The sequence below is a fragment of the Diadema antillarum genome, unplaced genomic scaffold (genome assembly GCF_040938485.1).
Source record: "Diadema antillarum isolate AM-2024a unplaced genomic scaffold, OU_Dant_1.0 seq00000706_RagTag, whole genome shotgun sequence".
NCBI lineage: Eukaryota > Metazoa > Echinodermata > Echinoidea > Diadematoida > Diadematidae > Diadema > Diadema antillarum.
In genome coordinates this window covers 223,041-243,517 of record NW_027271611.1, presented here as the reverse complement: position 1 = coordinate 243,517, position 20,477 = coordinate 223,041, and the positions used below count along the sequence as shown (strand labels likewise).

Genomic DNA, 20,477 nt, shown 5'->3' with positions numbered 1-20,477 from the left:
ATTGCCACCAGGCTGAGTAAGATAGATTTTGTGTGCTTTTAATTTTGCGGAATCAGGACATTACACAGTGGTGGTGTAACGGGACCACTCTCGCTCACGACCACTCCTTTGAACAGGGTACAGAAATGCATGCTCTAAACATGACAGCTGATCTCACAATATCCTTTAAGATTACAAAATGACCGAAGCCTTTATTGAAAGGTGAAACTGACTTACTCAACAATCGGCGTTCACAATTCTGTCTGCCCGGACCGCACTTGGCTACTTCTATAAACTGCGCGTAGCCACGCCTTCTTCAAATCTCGCCACCGGTTCCGGCCCTCCGCTTCTCCCCCAAACAATCTGCCACGTTCACTTGCCCCCCTCCCTTTTATACCCAGAGCCCATGCTGTGCTCATGCTCTACGGGCGTGCGTCATTTGTGGCGCACGCACATTGACATTAACTTCTATATGAATGATTCTCGCATAGTCTTATTCCATTCCGTGACACAACCCCCTCTCGAGACTAGTCAGTCCCTTGACTAGGGTTTAGATTACTTTACTTGATATATTTACAAACATAGAACAAGCAAACTCCAGTACACATACCTATACATTCTGGCACACCCACATTTGTTCTTATATCTCATGATTATTGTGACACTGGTTTTAAGTGCCCTACAATTTTACCCTGACTGGATCATCTCCATGTACCGGAACTCCGGGACATCTTCTATTGAACTAATCATCTACAGGTTTTAATACATCCAAGGTCCATTGTAGCAAGATTAATCTTGCTGCTATGAGGTTTACTGTACATTAAACAAACAAACAAACAAACATACAAAAAATACTGGTAGAAACAGTTGAACTGCCTGCCTTCTTTAAAGGAAACCACGTCATTACATTAAAGTCGTTATTCACAAACGTTATCCATTAACGAAAGCACAATTTTTCAATGCACACCGAATGCATTTTACCGACATCATCGCATGAACACTTTATGGCAATACCAATTTACTCTACTAAAATAAACCCACACATTATCTTTTCCTAATCATTTCTATAGACAGACTACAAAACAATACAATATTTAGTTTGCAAGGGCACACTCCTCCTTACCCTGTTCAAGAATACATGTGTATCTTACATTATCTACATGACTCGAACCGTCTTTCCTGGTTATATAAGGAAATCTATCCTACTTTCACATACAAAAATATAGATATGCGGCCTGGTACAAAAGGTAGTTTGGCAATAACGAAAGTCAAGGCAAGAATTCTTTGGTCAAACGGCATGGCACACACTATGATACTTTAGTACGTCATATTCATACACTTATTCTTTGGCACACACTTTGGTAATGACTTGCTTTAAAATTAACATGAATCATCTTAGTCTTATAACCATGTAGGTGTAGTCCGACAATAGAAAGGACTAGCAGTAACCCCAGCCCACTGTATCAATTACATAGCACTGATTTTTTAGTAGAAAATGGCAAGAATTTATTCTATTTTTTTTTCACTCTTCCGAACGGACTAAACTGGCTGCAAAATCAACATGGTACACGCGTTGGGTTGTCTCGGGTGAAACAAGTTTGTCTTGATTGTGAATTTTTCGGCGCACTGTCTCTGTTATTTTCCGTACGCTCCCAGCGACGGCCCTTTCTACTTGCTGTGTTGTCATAGGCGTTGGCCCCCCCATCGATTTCAACTTGGTGGCTACAGCTGGCGCGTTGAGTGAAGGCCCGTGAAGCCCGACGAGATGGTAAGAACGGCGCCTCCGGTTGATGATCAGTTTTTCACCCCCTGTCCAGTAGGTCGTGGAGCTGTTTTCTCGAACCTTAGCTGGATTGCCGATGAGGGCTGCCTCCAAGCTAAGAGATCTGACGCAGATCACTGGTGGGCCCCTCCTGGTCATCCTCTTCATAGCCTTCGCTGTCATCTCCCTCGCTATCGTCTCCCTTATCCTCATTTTCGCTGACCATATCCGGGGTTGCAGGGACGGAGTGGTCACCGTCACTTTCTGCCACATCCCCTTCCTCCTCCAGCTGTTTCATCATACTCAGCAGCTTGCCCGATGGAGTACCTGGCGTGCTAGCTGCTATGGGAGTGGCTACATCCTCGATGGTCTTCTTGACGTCTGGGGACGGGTGTATTTCGAAGGCGTCGCTGATGTTTGTCACCCTTGTCGGGGAGAAAAACTTTGGTGTTTGTCCTCTCTCTGGGCATTATGCGTGAAAGATGGGATCGGGTTTCCAATTTCTGATGATGATGGCGATGAACATCGCGTTGTCCATCCCGATGTTCATCTCGTCGATGCCTCTCGTGGTGATGCCGTTCTTTAATATGGGCCTGTAAGTTATCCTTTCTGTTATAGCACCGATGGCAGGTTTGGCATTCGTAAGTACGCCGGCTGCGGTGCTCTACCTCGACGTGGCGGTCCAGACTCCATTTATGGCGGAAATACTTACCACAGGTATAACATTTTAGGGTGTTTCTAGATGGACCCATTCCTGTAGGTAATACAAAATGGCATGGTGATAATCATTCCTTTGGACCAATACAATCAAACTCCGATACCACACTATCAATCACATTTTTCACAACGGGTAGCGTTGGGGTATTTTCCTGATTCTTGGGGGGGGGGGGTTTCTCCGAAGAGGTGTTTTCAAAGTTGGGGCAGGGGATATGGGTTGGTTCGGAGTGTGGCCGTTTCTTGGGGTACTCGCTGCTTTTGGGGCGTCCTGCACTGGCTCGTGGCCTTCCTCGGACTCCACCCAATCTGCACTTTCCTCCCTTTCTGTTCTGATGGGTCGAAGTGGGGAGCTGCTCCCCATTCCAAGATCCTCCACACCGTCTATATGTTCGGCTGAGGGTTCCAACCAAGAGGGAATGGTCTCTCCCTGGTATGGTTTCAGTTTGTCTGCATGGACTACCATCATTTTACCGTTCATTCCTTTTGGATTTGGAGGGTCACTTCGGAGAGCTTATGTGTGATGAGGAATGGTCCCTGCCATTTTCTTTGCAGTTTTGGTGTGAGGCCCTTTGTTCTGGCCAGGTTGAAGTACCATACGAAGCGACCGACCTCAGGGTTAGCTCGTTCAGCTGTCCTGTCATATGTGTCTTTCTGACGTCTGGCACTCTCTTTGTGGTTCAACCGTGCTCGCTCATGAGCGAGCCTCATGCGTTCCCGAAGTGTCTCCGCATAATCAGATCCCAGTGGAGTGTCGATGTGTATCTCTTGCTGCGGGGTTGTTGTGGTTAGGTCAAGGGGTAAGCGAACTTCTCGCCCAAGCATCATCATGCTTGGTGTCTCACCGGTGGATTCCTGAGGTGCAGAGCGGTATGCAAAAAGGGCAAGGGGAAGTTTGGAATCCCAGTCCCGCTGTCGCCGCTTCGGTTCGATCATCATGGATACCATCGTGACAAGGGTGCGGTTGAACCTCTCAATGAGTCCGTCAGATTTGGGATTGTAAGGGGTGGTGCGTGTCTTCTTGACCCCCAGCAGGCTGCACATTTCTGTGAACACCTGAGACTCGAAGTTACGTCCTTGATCTGAATGCAAGGAGATCGGCACACCGAAGCAACACACAAACTCTCCGACGAACTTTTCTGCTACCACCTCTGCCGTTTGGTCGGCAATTGGGTACACCTCCATCCATTTGGAGAAACAGTCCCCTACAACAAGTATATACTTGTTCCCCCGCTCCGTTTGTGGGAGGGGTCCAACGATGTCTAGGGCAACTCTCTCCATGGGCATACCTACTGGTTTTTGCTGGAGCGGTGCTCTCCTTGAACGTGGAGGAGACTTCTTACTAGCACAGACATTGCACATCCTAATGATGGACCGAATACCTGCGTCCATCCCTGGCCAGTAAAACCTTGATCGGACCTTTGAGATCGTCTTGTTCATACCAAGATGCCCACTAGCTGCACCCCTGTGGAGTTCCTTTACCACTCTCTTCCGGTGCTTATCTGGTAGAACCACATGCCACTTTATCTCATCTCCACTGTCCGATTCCCACCTTCGGCACAAGACTCCCTGCCCTACTTCTAGCTGATCCCAGATCCGCCAATATGTCTTCTCGGTGCTTGACTTGCCCTCCATTTCAGACCAACTAGGTCTTTCTTCTGAGGCCTCTTTCCTGACCATCACCCACCGCATGGTTGTTTCCTCCCGTTGGGCTTGACCCATATCAGCCAACGCTATGGAGGGTTCCATGGTCACTGCATTTACCTTCACCTCGGCTCCCGTGGCGTCACTGCTGTCTTTTGAGGTCCCCTCCTCGGTTCTGGACGCCTTGTCCTCTGTCCTTGGTTCCTGGTTCTCAACTGTTTGTTCCTTGTCCTCGGTGCGTTTACAGTGAGAACAAGGTCCACACCTCCTCCTGGAAAGTCCGTCTGCATTTCCCTGAGATCATCCTGGTCGATGAACAATGTTGATGTCGTACTCGGATATTATCTGTAGCCAGCGGGCCATCTGGCCCTGTAGGTCCTTGAAGTTTAGAAGCCACCTAAGGGCTCCATGATCGGTTCTAGATAGGGGTGGAACTGCTTTAGGAAGGCCACTACTGCTAGTAACTCCTTCCTAGTTACGCAGTAGTTCCTCTCCGGCTTGGACAAGGTTCGGCTTGAAAAGGCAATAACCCGTTCCTTGCCATCAAATTCCTGAGACAGCACCTCACCAATTCCTACATTGCTGGCATCAGTGTCGAGGATGTATGGCTTGGCAGGATCTGGGTAGGCCAAGATGGGTGCACTTTGCAGCTGATGCTTGAGAAGTTGGAAAGATGTCTCACATTCCTCAGTCCATTGAAATTGGTGTCCTTTCTCCGTTAACTGGTGGAGAGGTCGAGCAACGTGGGAAAAACCTTCAATGAACTTACGGTAATAGGAGGCAAGTCCCAAGAAACTCTGCACCTCCTTCACACTTGAAGGTGTAGGCCAGTCTCGCACCACTCGAATCTTCTCTGGATCAGTGGACACTCCTTCTGAGGACACTACATGTCTGACGTAGACAACACTCCGCTTGAAGAGGGAACACTTCTTTGGCTTCAACTTGAGTCCTGCAGCTCTAAAGCGCTGAAACACTGTAGCCAGGTGAGTGAGCTCTTCTTCTATGGTCCTTGCAAAGACAATTACATCGTCCAAGTAGACCAGTAGGGTGTCCCAGTGGAGACCTGACAGCACACGCTCCATGAGTCGCTCGAATGTTGATGGTGCATTTGACAATCCAAAGGGCATCACTTTCCAGCAATATAGCCCTCCCCGAACTAGAAATGCTGATTTCTTTTGAGCGTCCTCGTCAAGCCTCACCTGCCAGTAACCTGACGCAAGATCCAGGGTTGAAAACCACTGCCAAAGCATCAAGAGACTCGTCAATCCTCGGGATGGGGTAGGCATCCTTTATGGTCAGGTGGTTGAGAATCTCTTAGTGCCATCTTTCTTTCGCACGAGGACCACGTTTGAAGCCCATGAAGCCCATGGGCTGTCTGAAGGTTGTATCCTCCCATTTTTCAACAGCTTCTTGACCTGTTGTTCTACCTCCTCCTGTTCCTTCGGAGGAAACCTCCTTGGACGCTCTTTGACTGGAGAAGCATCATCAGTGTTGATTGAGTGCTGGACTAGATTTATGGATCCAATGTCGTCTTCATTCTTGGCGAACACATCTTGAAACTCACAAAGAAGTTGTGCTATCTTCTGATGATGCTCCGGATCCAAGTCCTGGACACTCCAGTTGAGCAAATCGTCTAAATGGCCAGGGACGTCACAAGCATTTCCGCCGACCTTGGGCTCACCCACTACTTCAATGTCATTCAGGTCTAATGGGATGAAATAGCCGGCAGTTGTACCCTTCTTTACAATGCATTCTTTTTGTCCTGGGTTGAACACTCGAATTGGCAGGGAACTGTCTTCCTGTGAGGTGACTACTCTTTCAACCAAGACTCCCTTCTTTAGGAGCTCGCTCCCGTCCCCTGCTTCTAGGAGTCCAATGTCCATCCCTTTGACCTCTCCATGCACGGTACCTTGGATCAAAGCTTCATGGCCAGGGGGAATACGTGTTGTAGTGCTAACTACAACCCTTCTGGACAGGTTACTACCCCATCTATCTCTGCAACGTATTTGTTCACCATTTATATCCAAGTTCAGTTTCTCAAGGTCGATCTTTGCCTTTGTTGAAGTCAGCTCTGCGAACCTTCTTCTTCAGTTGTGGATGATAGAGCGGTATTGCTGGTAATTGGTACCTCGACCTCCCGAAATGATAAAAACATCACTTTCTACTCAACGTGATTTCGATCCCATACGCTGCCACCAAATGTAACGGGACCACTCTCGCTCATGACCACTCCTTTGAACAGGGTACAGAAACGCACGCTCTAAACATGACAGCTGATCTCACAATTTCCTTTAAAATTACAAAATGACCGAAGCCTTTATTGAAAGGTGAAATTGACTTACTCAACAATCGGCGTTCACAATTCTGTCTGCCCGGACCGCACTTGGCTACTTCTATAAACTGTGCGTAGCCACGCCTTCTTCAAATCTTGCCACCGGTTCTGGCCCTCCGCTTCTCCCCCAAACAATCTGCCACGTTCACTTGCCCCCCTCCCTTTTATACCCAGAGTCCATGCTGTGCTCATTTTACATTAACTTCTATTTGAATGATTCTCGCATAGTCTTATTCCATTCCGTGACAGTGGATTATATATGATGTAAAGCATTCCTGGCTTCATCTTTAAAGTGTGCTCACTGACACTCCATCATGACACGCCAGGTTACGATGGATATACCGCGTATGTTCACAAAACATGATTGTGCTGTTCCAGAATGGTAACAATATTTGATGTCAAATTTTCCTGTGAACTGAGAGGGTTTATCAGTTCTAGGAGGGTTCACACAAGTTGGCATTTTTCAACAAATGCTCACTGAGCCATCAAAAAAAAAAGTAATTATAATGACTGTGTCAAAATAAATGTGAGGAGGTGGTCAAATGATGGATGATAAAGCAGCTTTTGCACTTTACGCATATACACTTCAACTTGAATTTGTCACAATCTCATTTCACTGACCGCCCCCCCCCCCCATTGACTGTTGTGATGCACCCATGCGTGATGCAACAGATCATTCTTATTTTTGCACAGAATTGAGTCAGTAAGTATATGAACCTCTCAGTGCTCCAAACTCTTTCGTCAAAAAAAAAAAAAAAATGACACAATGTTAATGGGGGGGGGGGGTGAATTATTGAATATGAATGTATGCATGAATGTGTAATAGCTTTTGCGAAAGCAGGCCTAGATTAGATAGATTAGAATTAGATTAGGTATGATTAGATTAGACTAGATGTTCATCTGAACAAGATAAAAATTCAGCTGCACTATTGAAGTGCTGCTGGCTTTCCATTGGGACCAGTTGTATGTATGATGAGTATTTGTGAGGAAGGACCACTTCACCGGATTTTGCACCCTGCTCTTGAGAAGAATGAAGTGGGATCTTTTTCAATGCATGCATGCAGACTCTATTAGCTAGACGTGGGCCCTCTACTAGTATATTGCTTCTTATCCGATAGACATTGTTTTGCTTCTTACTACAACGTAGCGGTGATGACAAGATAACACACAATAGTGCTTTACAAAACTCACTAGGCTTCAAGCCTGTACCATGTGAATGCAAGGCAGAATGTGATGCTTGTTACCGATAGAGCCACCTCACTACCCTTAACTCTTAAGGTATGCACGTATTCATAATGTTATTCATGTTGTCAACTCATATTTGAAATGAAAAAAAGAACAACAAATCAATGCTTGTTTTGAAATAAAATGATCTGTACACACACAAACCTGTTGGTTACATTCACGTTATGTTGAATGTCTAGAAGTGTGTATGCAGAGTTTAATATTTGGAAATGATTGTTTGCTATTACGGTGGCGAATCCATTAATTCCATAAAAGGGAAGCACCTTTACAAAATTAAAGGGGGGGGGGGGGCACACGCCCCCCCATTTTTTCTTTTCATTTCTTTTGTTTCAACAACAAACAAAAAAAGAAAAAAAAGAGGGGGCACGCGCCTGATGTGCCCCCCCCCCCCCTCTGGATCCGCCACTGTATCATAAAGTGATGAATATGCATGCTGATGATGGTATATTAGCATTCGATGCAGGGACCAAAGAACATTTTCTCACCTTACCTCAAACATTGGAATCCTGAAAGGTCATGTTTTTTCTGGTTTTTGTTTGATTTGTGTAGGATGGGGGTAGGGGTGGGGACTGTATCCCCCTCCTCCACCAAGGCTGCGATGATGAGCGTAATTCATTATGTTCATGCATAACACACAAAATGTACAGAAGATCATGAGGTTACAAAGATTACAAAATCAAGTACAGGTAACTCTTCTAAAATTCTTGTCTCATGCTTCCAATGAACACTGCCATGATTTGACCATCTGTGGATAATGTAGGGTCATTATGAATAATTGAAGTTGGCTTAGCAACCCATGACGTATAAAGTATATTGAGCTTCTTCTGCCCAGCTTGCCTTTCTCTTGAGAAAAGAGAATGTGTTGATTGTTTCTACTATCTAGTTCATTTTCAATTTATTTCAATTTGTTCATTTAAAAACAAACAGTTGCATGTAATATTTCATTAAACTATGTTAATGTAACATACAGACAGTCTGTTGTTAAATGTAATCAGAATTGTTCTACACTGTTACGAAACACACACAAATATATTTGAGGAGAAAAGAAAAGTTCAGTTTACGATTAATAAAATACAATGGATTGATGAACATTGTTTAACTGTGCAACTGATTTTTGTAAAAAGTGTAGAATGTTATTGTTTGCGTTTTGTGTGTGCACATTTTGCACAAGTTCGAGCAGGGGATTATGAAACGGGCTCCGTACGTGTGTGTGTCCGTGTGTCCGTCCGTGTGTTTGTCTGTGTGTGATCAAAATGTTCAATTTGCTACTTCTCTGTTATTTATGAGCCAATTTTGATTCTGTTTGCTTTATATGATAGCACTACATGGGAGCTTTGAAACTTCTACACAGAATTTCAGTTGTGACCTTTGACCTTGACCTTTGACCTATATTGTTGATTTTGCTACAAAATGCTACTCCTTCGCCATTTCTAACCCGATTTCGATTCAGTTTCCTTTATGTGATGGCACTAGGTGAGGGCTTCAAAACTTCTACACAGAATTTTGACCTTTGTCTTCTTTGACCTTTGACCTTGATTTATTGTACATTTTGCTACAAAATGCTACTTTCGGCGGGGACATGTATTACGCACCGTGTAATTTCTACTTTACCTTGTTTGTATTGTAAACATTAAAGAAAAAAATCAGTGGTATTTCGATAGCAGGACGGGATTCATGATGAAAATGTATTCAGAGATGCCAGTTATAATGAAAGAGAGGACCTGATAATTATCAACAAAAAATTGGTTTGTTTTTACATGAAATGGTTCGAGATTTTATATTGCCAAGGCCTGAATTCATAAACATTTAATAATTATAAATCATGAAGTCTTTTATAAAGTGCATTTATTTGCCAAATATGACACTGATCAGAGTGCTTAAACTTTTTGTTTTACTTTTTAAATTATAGTTATTAATCTTTTCAGGCCCTTTTTTATTTTTTTTAATTGGCACTGAGAGTGTTGAAATTTTTTGGAATTCTTTGTGCAATTTATTCCATGCTGATGGTCCACAAAATGAGGACCCATGTTCACCAGGTTTTGCAAGTGGTATCTGGAGCACCATAGATATCCATGACAGAGCACAGTTTACAAGGGGTACAAGGTAACGTCTTGGGTGAATGAAACATTTAGTGACTGTGATAAATTAAATATTTTAGGCAAAATTATGTAACTTATATATTCAGCTAAGTGTCCCTCACTCTTTACCTCCAAAAACAACATGAACTGTCATCATCTTGGAGACGATCTCTAGGATATACATTCCCACCGTTATGCCATTTTAGCCGAAATCAGGGAAGTAAATTCAACTGCGCATGCGCAAATCAATATATGATTGACATTATCTGACCTGAGCAAAGCCAATGCTATCGTAGAGGGAAACAGCAAGAAAGCAAAAAGTCCTCTTGAGTAACTGACCCTTGTATATTGAATATATGTAAGTGAAGTTGTCAAAACAGGAGAATTCAAAACATAAGTATTACAAAACAAACTGAAGGTATGAACGATAACAATACAAAACCCCTCCCTAAAAAAGCAAAAAAACAAAACAAAATTGTGCCGTGAATCAGCTATGTGTATGGTCGTTGAAAAGGAATTGCTTATATTTGAATTTGAAATCATTCATGGATTTTAATACTTTAGGGTATAGAGTATAGGAACCCTGTTGAGGAACTGATTTTATGAAAATTTTCTTTTGTAATAAACTATTGTAATAATGATTAACAGTGCTTATATACCATATGACACGTTCTTATCTCCCTATATGCACCCAAAAGATGGAAAGATTATACAAAAAACAACAACATACAAATTCAATTACAATGATGGTGCCAAGCTTCATGTTTGTTGACGCTGTAAAAAGTGCATTTCCAAAGCAGTCGTCTATCTATTAATATCGGTAATTTGTTTTAAATTCTGGTGTAAGTTATTCCATAGGGTGGAGGCATTATAACACAATTAATCTTCGTTCTCTATAAAATGTGTTTCTCCTTTTAGGAATAGCAAATAAGTCTTTGTTTTTTGACCAAAGGCCTCTCTCTGGTGTGTAGATTAGAAGTATCTTTCCCAAATATTATGGAGCAAACATTTAGAAACATTCAAACGCTGACGGCATATATCTTTAACTATATCCGACTGTTACTGAAAGCCAGTTGTAATCATCCCAACTGGATTTGGGATGAGTTTTGTTTTGGAATTAATCACATAATCATGAATAAAGTGAGTATGATTCTTTAATGATTTTTTTCCTCGGTCTTTTTTTTTTTCAGCTTGAGGACAGAGAACCTTCTCTTTCTAGGTCTTTATCAGCCACTCCATCATGCCCCAAAACTGAGCAACAACTGCATTATGTTTGATTTTTGCTTGTATATTCAGTCAGATTTACTCGTCTACATGCTAACAGAAATTAGCTCCCATCTACTAATTTATTTCTTTTTAAGCTTGTTACCACATGTAAACACACACACACACACACACATATGTATATATATATATATATATATATATGCATATATCATAGTATTTACATTCTATTTAAAGAGGAAATTTACCCAAAATCCACCCAGAAAATATACTCTAAAATAAAGGAAAAAAACCTACATACTTTTTTTTTTAAAGAAGAAGACAGAAATCAGATAAGAAATAAGGAAGATACTACGTTTTGAAATGTCACATATTTTTTTTCTTTTGAAAACATATCTTGACCAGTTGAAAGTATTCAAATGAGGGAGTTATGATGTCATGCCCTCACAATTTTTCATGTGCGGTATAATTATGAAATTCATAAAAAAAGTAAAGATATTTTAAACTAATACAAGTAAAATCCTTTTCCCAAACCAAAATACATCAAAGTTAACATATGTTCTTCTAAAATTATTGTTGTTTTTTATATTCATGCAGCTGAACAACCAAATTTTTGTTATTTTTTCATGAAATGATTTATTAGAAATTGTGAGAGCATGCACATCATCAACTCGCTGATTCAGTTAGATATTCATAACGACTGGTCAAGAAGTGTTTTAGAAAAAAAAAATCAAAAAATAATTTTAGAATGTAACAGTGGCTTATTTCTTATCTCATTTCAAACGCACTGTCCTACAGGGATTCTTTTCTCTTTGTTATGAAATTCTTTAAGCCTTTGAAAAAAATTGTTCCTTATTAGAAAATTATTAATACAATTTTGTAATATAATTCTGAACCATTGACAGTAAGCAGGACAAGCATGAAAGTAGACAGAAAAAATTCGTCTGTCGGGAGGAGTCTTTTTTCATTTTTTTTCCCCCCATTTTATTTTTCTTTTAACTTAGCCGGCTTTTCTCCGTAATGGAGGGGATTCCGTGAAGCCAGACGCAGTCTCCGCGGAACATACTTTACTCGTATTCTAAAATTTAATCAGGGAGATTCAGAAATTTCACGTACGTCGCGTCCCTCTAGATTCAGGATGTGAGTGACGTCATCGCTCGCCAGCCTTCGGGAGGGACGGGGGCCATGACGTCATAGAAACGGTGTGCACTGATAAATGGTGGATGAACACCGCGAATGTAACGAGTGGACTGTGGACTGGAAGGGCGCGCGGGCGTCCACGTCCACACGGCGTCTACATTCTGTACGATTCTGTACAGTATACAAGTACAGTACATGTACATTGTACGACGACAACTTCTGGGTGCATGAGCTGTGTACGACGCTCAGACAAAATCGATCCGTCACTGGACTCTCATAGCAAATCACCTATTGTAGATCGATTCCTCCGCAAATAATTGTAAGTATCTTATGTAACACTTTGACTACGAATTTACCCGAATTAATACAAAACCCCATATTTTGATCTCTGGTCCCGCTGATTAAGCCGAGATTGCCCTGCGACCTCGACACGAACGTACTGTTTGGGTGGCCGTAACAGCAGCCCTTTCGCTTTTTTACGTCTAACAGATAGACCTACTCATCGACCGCTTTTTGGTTAGACTCATAGGGTGTGTTTATGCTCAATTTTCGAAGGCAAAAATCAGCATTTTTGTGCTAGTGTACTCGTAATTAAAAGCAGAGGCATTCAAAGCGCTGATTCAAAACGCCGTTCACGGGAGTACTGCTTATAAATGATAACTTTCTCCAAGGTTCTAGCCCGCGACCAGTCGCCGTGTCGCCCACTTGTGTACACACAGCAGCGTTTGCGATTGCTACGTTGACCTCGGCGCGGCAGAAGCACGTCACATTGGGGCGCGCGCTTTTTCAGAGTGAAGCTCTGGCTGAGTCGACGAGTACGAGGGTGATGCATTATGATGGTCACGTTCCGACTGGCTACTGTGACGCGCGTGTTTTAATAGTATGCCTAAAATTTAACTAGTATTTTTATACTAGAAAAGCCTGGTATCATTTCGATAATTCTACTAATGCATGCTATGGACTGCAGACAGTGATATAGGAAATAAGTTTGCAAGAATCTTCAAGTTTGAAGGAGGTAGATTCTGAACCTGAAGAAATAAGAAACAAAATAAGAGATGCGAGTATGGCCAGCGCCACGTTTTCAAAAAAAAAAAAAAAAAAAAAAGGAGGGGGGGAGGGTGCACTTCCGGGTTTCAGGAACTAACACATTAAGAAAAAGAAAGAAAAAAAAAAAAGACCTTCAGTGCTACATCGGGTGACGTGGCACCCAGGTTTCCTTCAGCTGACAAAAGCAAAGAAAAAAAGAAAGGTCTTCAGCGCATTTTTGTCATTCCACTTCCAGGTTTCTTCAAAAGGCCTAGCAAGTTAATGTTAAGACTTGATTTTGTAGATGTTCTACTGTCCGGTATATACTGACAAGCTAAAGAAAAAAAAAAAAAAAGGTCTTGTACTCTTGCCTCAATTAAAAACAGATTTAAGCCCTTAAGAAGCTCTAACAGTATGATATTGTTAGTATGGTACCGCTCTCGGATCGAGGTTAATTTTTTCTAGTGCCACTTCCGGGGTAAAAAAAAGGGGGGGGGGGGGGTAAAGTGGTGACACCCTACAGTGTGCATGTACCCGGTATGTACTCCTACAGTATGTAGGCCTACTGTTCGCTGACCCTGTTTATAATTCGACAAAATGTTGACAAAATTGGATTGTACTGTAGACCTACCATACTACTCGTGAGCTCTTCTGAGCAAGGATGCAACCTTGTTTTGCACTAATCAGGTTTCAAAATGCTGATTATTTAGGGCCCCAAAATGGGAAGCACAAACACAGTCCAGATTAGCGAAAACTTCTGGTGAGAAAACTGACAGGCAGGTTACAGACATACACAGGGAATGCCTCTTATGAGGATTTTCTTACCCTACTTCGAAAGAGTCATAACTTAGGTGGGAACTAAATTGTATACTGGTAATTTTTTTGCTGAATTTCTTGTAGTGTTATTCACTGTTGACAAGAGGAGGAAGTGTTTCATGATGATGACCCGTTTTTTTTTTTTTTTTTTTTTTGCACAGCCTTTGCCAGAGAGCCCTTCTGCCTCAGACCTGGCTGACCTAGCTGACCTGGCTAACCTGGCTGTCCAGGCTGTAGAGGCTGACCTCATGGCTGTCCAGGCTCCAAAGATGTGAGTACGGTAGGCCCTACCTGAAAGGGAGTGAAGATGACTCATTACAAGCCATGAGCAGACTTCCAGCCATTCAGAATTTGTAGGACACAATCTAAAGTTTGATCATTGCCAGCTCTTGTTTCAATGAGAGTTTCCTGTTTTTCTTGATAATTTTACTACCTTGAATCCTATGGGAACTGCTCTTTCTTTTGTACTTTTGAGCTATATTATCTGAATTTTTCAGTCAGAAAGGTTGAGGGTCTGCATGAGGTCGCATTTAGGTGTAACACCACGATGTCCTGTTCACTTCAATATGAAAATGAAGAAAAAAAGTTAAATGGATATAATTTGGTGAAAATCAGACACACAAATAAAAAGAAAAAAAGAGAGAAAAGAACAAAAAAGAAAGAGAGAGAGAGGAACTTATTGCAATAGAAAAACTTCTTTTGTTGTCGTGAAACACTAACGTGGGTTGCATTCATGATTTGAAAATCTTTCACCAAACTCTGAGATGAAGTATTTGTCAAATTATTCCAAACTTACACTGAATTGACTGTGTTGATCCTTGAGGGGTTGGAGATCAAGATATGCTGGATTATGGATATCTATAATCTTCATTATATTTTCATAATTATGTTCATAATGAGTGATGGTTGTTAAACTAGCACAAAATAACAATTACGCATTGGCTCATCTTTTCTCCTGTGCCTTATCTAGGCCAACAAGCTGGACTCAACAGATGGCAGTCCTGCTCTGTCGTGAGATAGAGTCCGTCAACCCCTTCCAATACATAGTGAGGACAAAGGAGAGAGGGCAGGCCTGGGAGCGCATTGCGGCCAATATCCGTAGGCAAGGTCACCGTGTGACCAAACGAGGAGTGAGAGACAAATACCATTCTTTAAAGGAGCTGTTAAAGAAAGGGACGTATCAAGATAAAGAGGGCCGCGTAGGGGAATTCGGCCAGATGGTCGTGGGGCTGGTGAAGCTGGAGGCAGAGCATACACAGCAGCAGCCAAGTGCTGACGAATTGCCTCAGGATGAAACAGGACGACGAGTACCAAGGGAGAGGCCTTCGGACTGGATATATGATGTTGCCAAAAGGTGTGTGCATGGCAATCTCAATTTGGTGCTCATATCGACAATTTCACATTGCAGTCAGAAAATCCTCTCTTTCATTTGTTCCCGAAAGAATGTCTGGCCATACTCAGTGGTAATTTAGAGTAAGAAAACTTTGTATACCTAGCTATTTCACTTCTGTAAGGACCCCTTTGTACTTGTGGGAGAAATTAGCCAATAGATGCTGAAGGCTTATGTTGAAACGAACTTCATTTGTTAGTTTGTAAGAAGGAATGAGAATCAGCGCCCAGAGTATAAATGATTGGTCAATGGTAATTGGCAGCCTTTTTGTGTTTTGCTCTGCCGTTTTCCTTCTGTATGATTTAGGATGAAAGCTGAGGAGCCTCGTCCAGAGAAGATATGCGCCGATGCGAATGTCGACACCCATGATCTGCAGCTGAAGAAAATCGAGATGATCGAAGGTCTTCTTAGGGAGCGAGAGGAGGTGCTTAGGAGGAAGGAGGAAGAGCTGAAGCTGGTGGAGGATACGCATCGACAGGCGCGAGAGGCCCGAAGGAGACAGGAGGAGGAGAAGAGGCGGGAGGAGGAGGAGGAGATGAGGAGGAAGAAGGAGGAACGGGATGAGCAGTGGAGGCGAGTGGATGCCCTGAAAGAGGAAATGAGGGAGATGCTGTGGCAACAAATGCTGGACCAGAATCAAATGATTCTCACGCTGCTGGAGAAAAGGGGGAAAATGAATGTTCCTGCCAATCCACCTGCACTGTACATTGTGAAGTCCTGATGGTGGGCTGCGATGGCAAATCACTCTCGTCAACAACCACACGGTCAACTTGTCAGATCACAGTGAACAAAACGTGTCGCAAATGAACCAGACTCGCACTTGTGAAGTTCTCGTCAGGTGGCACGTGTGCTGTGGAAAAAGAACTCAACAAAATATTCAGAACAGTATGACATAAATGTACAAGCAGATGGGCTTGCACTGAAATGGACTTTCAAAGGCCATTTTTTATATGAATTGTCATGTTCTTCTTCCATATGCCCTGTGCTATCCCATCTTCATGCATGAATCAACAATCCACTGAACCCTTGGGGGATCTTTTCATTCTGGTAATGTGCATTTTTAAGATTTTCTTATTGCTCATTTTAGTATTCTCATTTGGAAGTGCTGTCTGTTTTATTTCTATACTTTCTGAGAGCAGAAATTAATTCCTGCCACAAACATTTTATGCCAGTGAAGTAGGCACTGTTCTCTCGGTGTCCCCAGAAGTGAGTAACACTCTAAGATGCCCCTCAAACCACAGAGCACTTGTACACACCTGTGCATCTGCATTCATATCTTAACAATTTTCTGGGAAAATACACTATTGTGCTATAACACATTCAAATTCTTGGCATTTATGCTATATTGTTAAAATTGTTTCTGAACACTAGAAAGCGGTGCTATTGCTCAATGTAGCATCTATTGAAACTTTCAAACTGGATTCCAAGTTTTTAAATGCATTCAGTTTGAACAGGTGGATGATGATGCTTGTTCCTAGGTCCTCAGAGAAAATGATATCCGTAATATGAAAACACCAGTAAACTTTCATATTCAGCAACAGCTGTTAAAGAGGAAATCCAGTCCAAACATAAGTTTGTCTTATAAAAAAAGTGTAAAATCTTACGAGTTCAACAGTAAAAATTTGACTGAAATCGGATGAAAAATAGGGAAGTTGTGACATTTTGAAGTTTTGCTAATTTCTGCAACAATTCTTGTACAGTGAATATGAATATGCAAATAATTGAGCTAACCATGTCAATAACCTCACAATTTTCCATTGATTGTGTACTAAAACATGATGTTCTTCCTGGTTGAATAACTTCAGAATAGTGATCAGTTAGATATACATTGTACCAGGATTTGAGCCTTGGGCATAACTGTGTTTGAATGAAAAATGGGAAATGTCAAAATTTTATGTACAAATTATATAGTGGCAAGTTGTGAGGGGATGACATGCTCACTTTGCCATTTGCATATGTGACCATTCAAGAACCGTTTCTTGCAAAATTAGCGAAACTTCAAAATGTCATAACTTCCCTATTTTTTACCCGATTTCAATCAAAATTTTACCGTTGAAATTGTAATATTTTACTCTTTCTTATCAGACTAACTTACGTTTGGACTGGATTTTCTCCCGAAAGAAGTGACACACCAAGGTGTATCTTTTCCCTCCTGATAAATAATGTTGAAGTTTTAGCAAAGGCGGGATAAGGTGCAAGATAGAGGAAAAATTATCTCTTCAAACTTGTATGATCTGTTGTTATGTGAAGTGGATGTTACATTTTAAAAAATATGGAATTGAAATGTAAGGACTTCATTTATAACATGAGAATGCATTATGGTTGCAATAGAGAGAACATTGAAGGAGAGGAGTGGAACGACTTGGGTCAGTGGTATACCGTATATATGCTGCATATTTTGCCAGCATTTTATGTCATAAAACAAGACTTCGTAGACAATTTTGGAAGTGGTTGATTTCGTGATCAAGAGCCACAGTGATGAAAATAAAAATAAATGCTATCCCATTCCCAGAAGAAATGTTAGTAGTTTTGTATCAATGTGGGTATGATGCATTGCATTTCTGTCACGGGTGGCAATATTTTTTCGCACTCCTACATATATTGCATCACAATAGATACATGTACACCCGTAGGAGGTACACACATATGAGTACATAAAGAAAATATCAGCAGCTTGGGCAAATTCATAGCATAATGTGTGCTCTGTTACTAGTATTCAATGCAATTCAGCAGTGTTGGCTCGTCAATTAGTGCAGATGTTGGTGCACTAATGAACTTTTGAAGCCAAATGATATCTTGTCATATCTTGAAGATAGGAATTGTTGCGCATACATGGAAACGTGGAAGTATGATTTGATGATGAATCCAGAATAGACTGGTTCATGATTTGTAGCAAAGACTTTTTGTGCTCATATTCCTGTAATGTACAAAATAAAAAAGAAACTATTTATCTCAAATACTGTTTTTGTTATTTGTTTTGTTTTGATTTGTTTCATTTGTTTGTTTGTTTGTTTGTTTTTATTGTTTTTTTTTTGAGGGGGGGGGGGGGTAGGGGAAATAAAAGAACTGCAAGATATGATCCCTAGGGAAGCCCAAACTTCCAAGATGCGTAATCAAATGTGGTATTTGCAAGTGGTATAGATGTGTGCCATTTGCTGTAAGTGCATTTGATTATGAAGTATTTTACAGATCTAAATTGCTTCTTTTTCTACAGGTTGTAAGTTATGTAATGGAAATTAAAACATTTATTTATTCTTTTTTTTTAAAGCCATGCAACATCAATGTACTTGCCACTGTTGCTGTTATGCATTTGATAAGTTTTAAGCTGTGAAACGCATTAAAAAATGGTCCTCTAAACAAGATGAAAGATGTCACAACAAAAATACTAGAAAGGTCTGCACTTGTTTCATCAAAGTTTGACCTTTGTCGGTTGTCCACTGTATGGTGAGTAGATCTTCTGGAGCTTTGTAGCATTATTGTATATTTCTGTATATCACAGTATGCTTTCAGATTACCCTTTTACTGCATTACCTTTAGTCAAATATACGGAGATCATATCATCAACAGTGATATTGCCTTTTCTGGTAAGATGATGGTGTATTTGTGATAACTACTGTATACGCCATATATTTCACGAGTCTAAATTTTCGTGAATCAGGAATTCCTGACGATTTCGCGAATGGTTAAATTCGCGATCGTTGAGTCCTGTACAAGTCCTGTACAAGTGTACACGCGTACGTCCACCTCCCTGGTCATATTCACATCAGGATCAGAATCAATATTTTCGCGTGTCTTTAATTTCGCGAATAGCACCTGACTCACGAAATTTTCAAGAATAAAAACCTCGCGAAATATTTGGCGTATACAGTACTTGACAGGATGTTATATTAAGTGAACAAATGTGACCTTGCATGACAAAAGGTCACAAACCAACATTTTTCACCTTAAATGTGTATAATTGTTTGTGTGTTTATATGTATGTATGTCTGTACATGTGAGTGTGTGTTTGTTTGCGTGTGTGTGTTTGTGTGTGTGTGTGTGTGGCTGTACACAAACCTGTCTACAGTTTAAAAAATTTGTAAAGGATTAGTTTATTTATGCACCTGTACTTCTCCCCTTTTGTGTGTGTTTGATTACTGACGTCTTTTCTTTAGATATTTTTGATTTCAGAGATAAGTATTGTGTATATAAAATATATATGCAGGTATGTGGATATGTATATTGTGTGTATGATATGTGTATGTGCATGCATGTATTGTGTGTATGCAGCATATATCCTAAGCATAATTAGCATAATTATTATGTTCTGAATGCGAGCAGAAATAACTGTGTGTTGTGGTGAGTGAATGTGTGTGCAGGGGGTGTGGAAGTGTGTTTAAGTAGATGTGTGTGTGTGTGTGTGTGTGTGTGTGTGTGTGTGTGTGTGTGTTTAAGCGGATGTGTGTGCAGGGTGGTGTGTAAATGGGTGGGTGGATGAAAGGTGGATGAGATGAGAGGTGGATGAGAGGGAGTGTGTCTGTCTCGGGTAAGGAGGTGGATGTAGTGTAGAGGGTGGGGAGGTGGTTTAGAGATGAGAAGGACGTTTTTTTTTTGGGGGGGGATTTTAAAGTTTAAAGTTATGAGTAGTTGAGGGTTGGGTATGGTGGAGAGGTGGGAATGAGGGTGGTTTATGTTGTTGTTGTTGTCATCGTTCTTTTGATATAATAGAAATTTCATTTCCTGTTTTTTTAGTGTTTGGCTAAATTGCTCACAAATGCATATATGAATTCTGCTTGTTTGTTTTGTAGTTAAAAAGGAATGATCGGATAATTCATTCTATTTCCTCTCTTCTGTTTGATATCTGCCTTAAAATGAATTGAATGATTATTCTTGTTTTATGGATTATGGATTATGTCTCATAACTGTAGGAATATCTACATGATTTATGACAGATGTTATGTAGAATGTGTGTAATTTTTTTTGAATTGTTATATTCTCAAAGGAAATGGAATTAATAAAAAGATCACTGAAAACAAAAAATACAGTATTATGGAGAAGTAGAAAATGCAATTGAAATGTTTGGCTTTATGTCGATTTGTTGTGTCATTTCAAAGAAATCTATTTAAGATTTCAGAAAGACAAAAATAT

The 20,477-nt window shown here is 41.1% G+C and overlaps 1 protein-coding gene, 1 long non-coding RNA gene and 1 pseudogene across 2 annotated transcripts in view; 2 read left to right on the top strand and 1 right to left on the bottom strand.

The window, feature by feature from the left end:
• Positions 1-20,477, top strand: part of LOC139737812 (tether containing UBX domain for GLUT4-like) — a 54,207-nt gene that overhangs the window by 26,771 nt on the left and 6,959 nt on the right. The window lies entirely within an intron of this gene.
• On the bottom strand, positions 1,857-3,499 carry LOC139737809 (uncharacterized; annotated as a pseudogene).
• On the top strand, positions 12,335-15,037 carry LOC139737817 (uncharacterized). Its single transcript, XR_011711402.1, has 3 exons — positions 12,335-12,437; positions 14,122-14,231; positions 14,931-15,037. It is a non-coding gene; the product is annotated as an uncharacterized lncRNA (long non-coding RNA).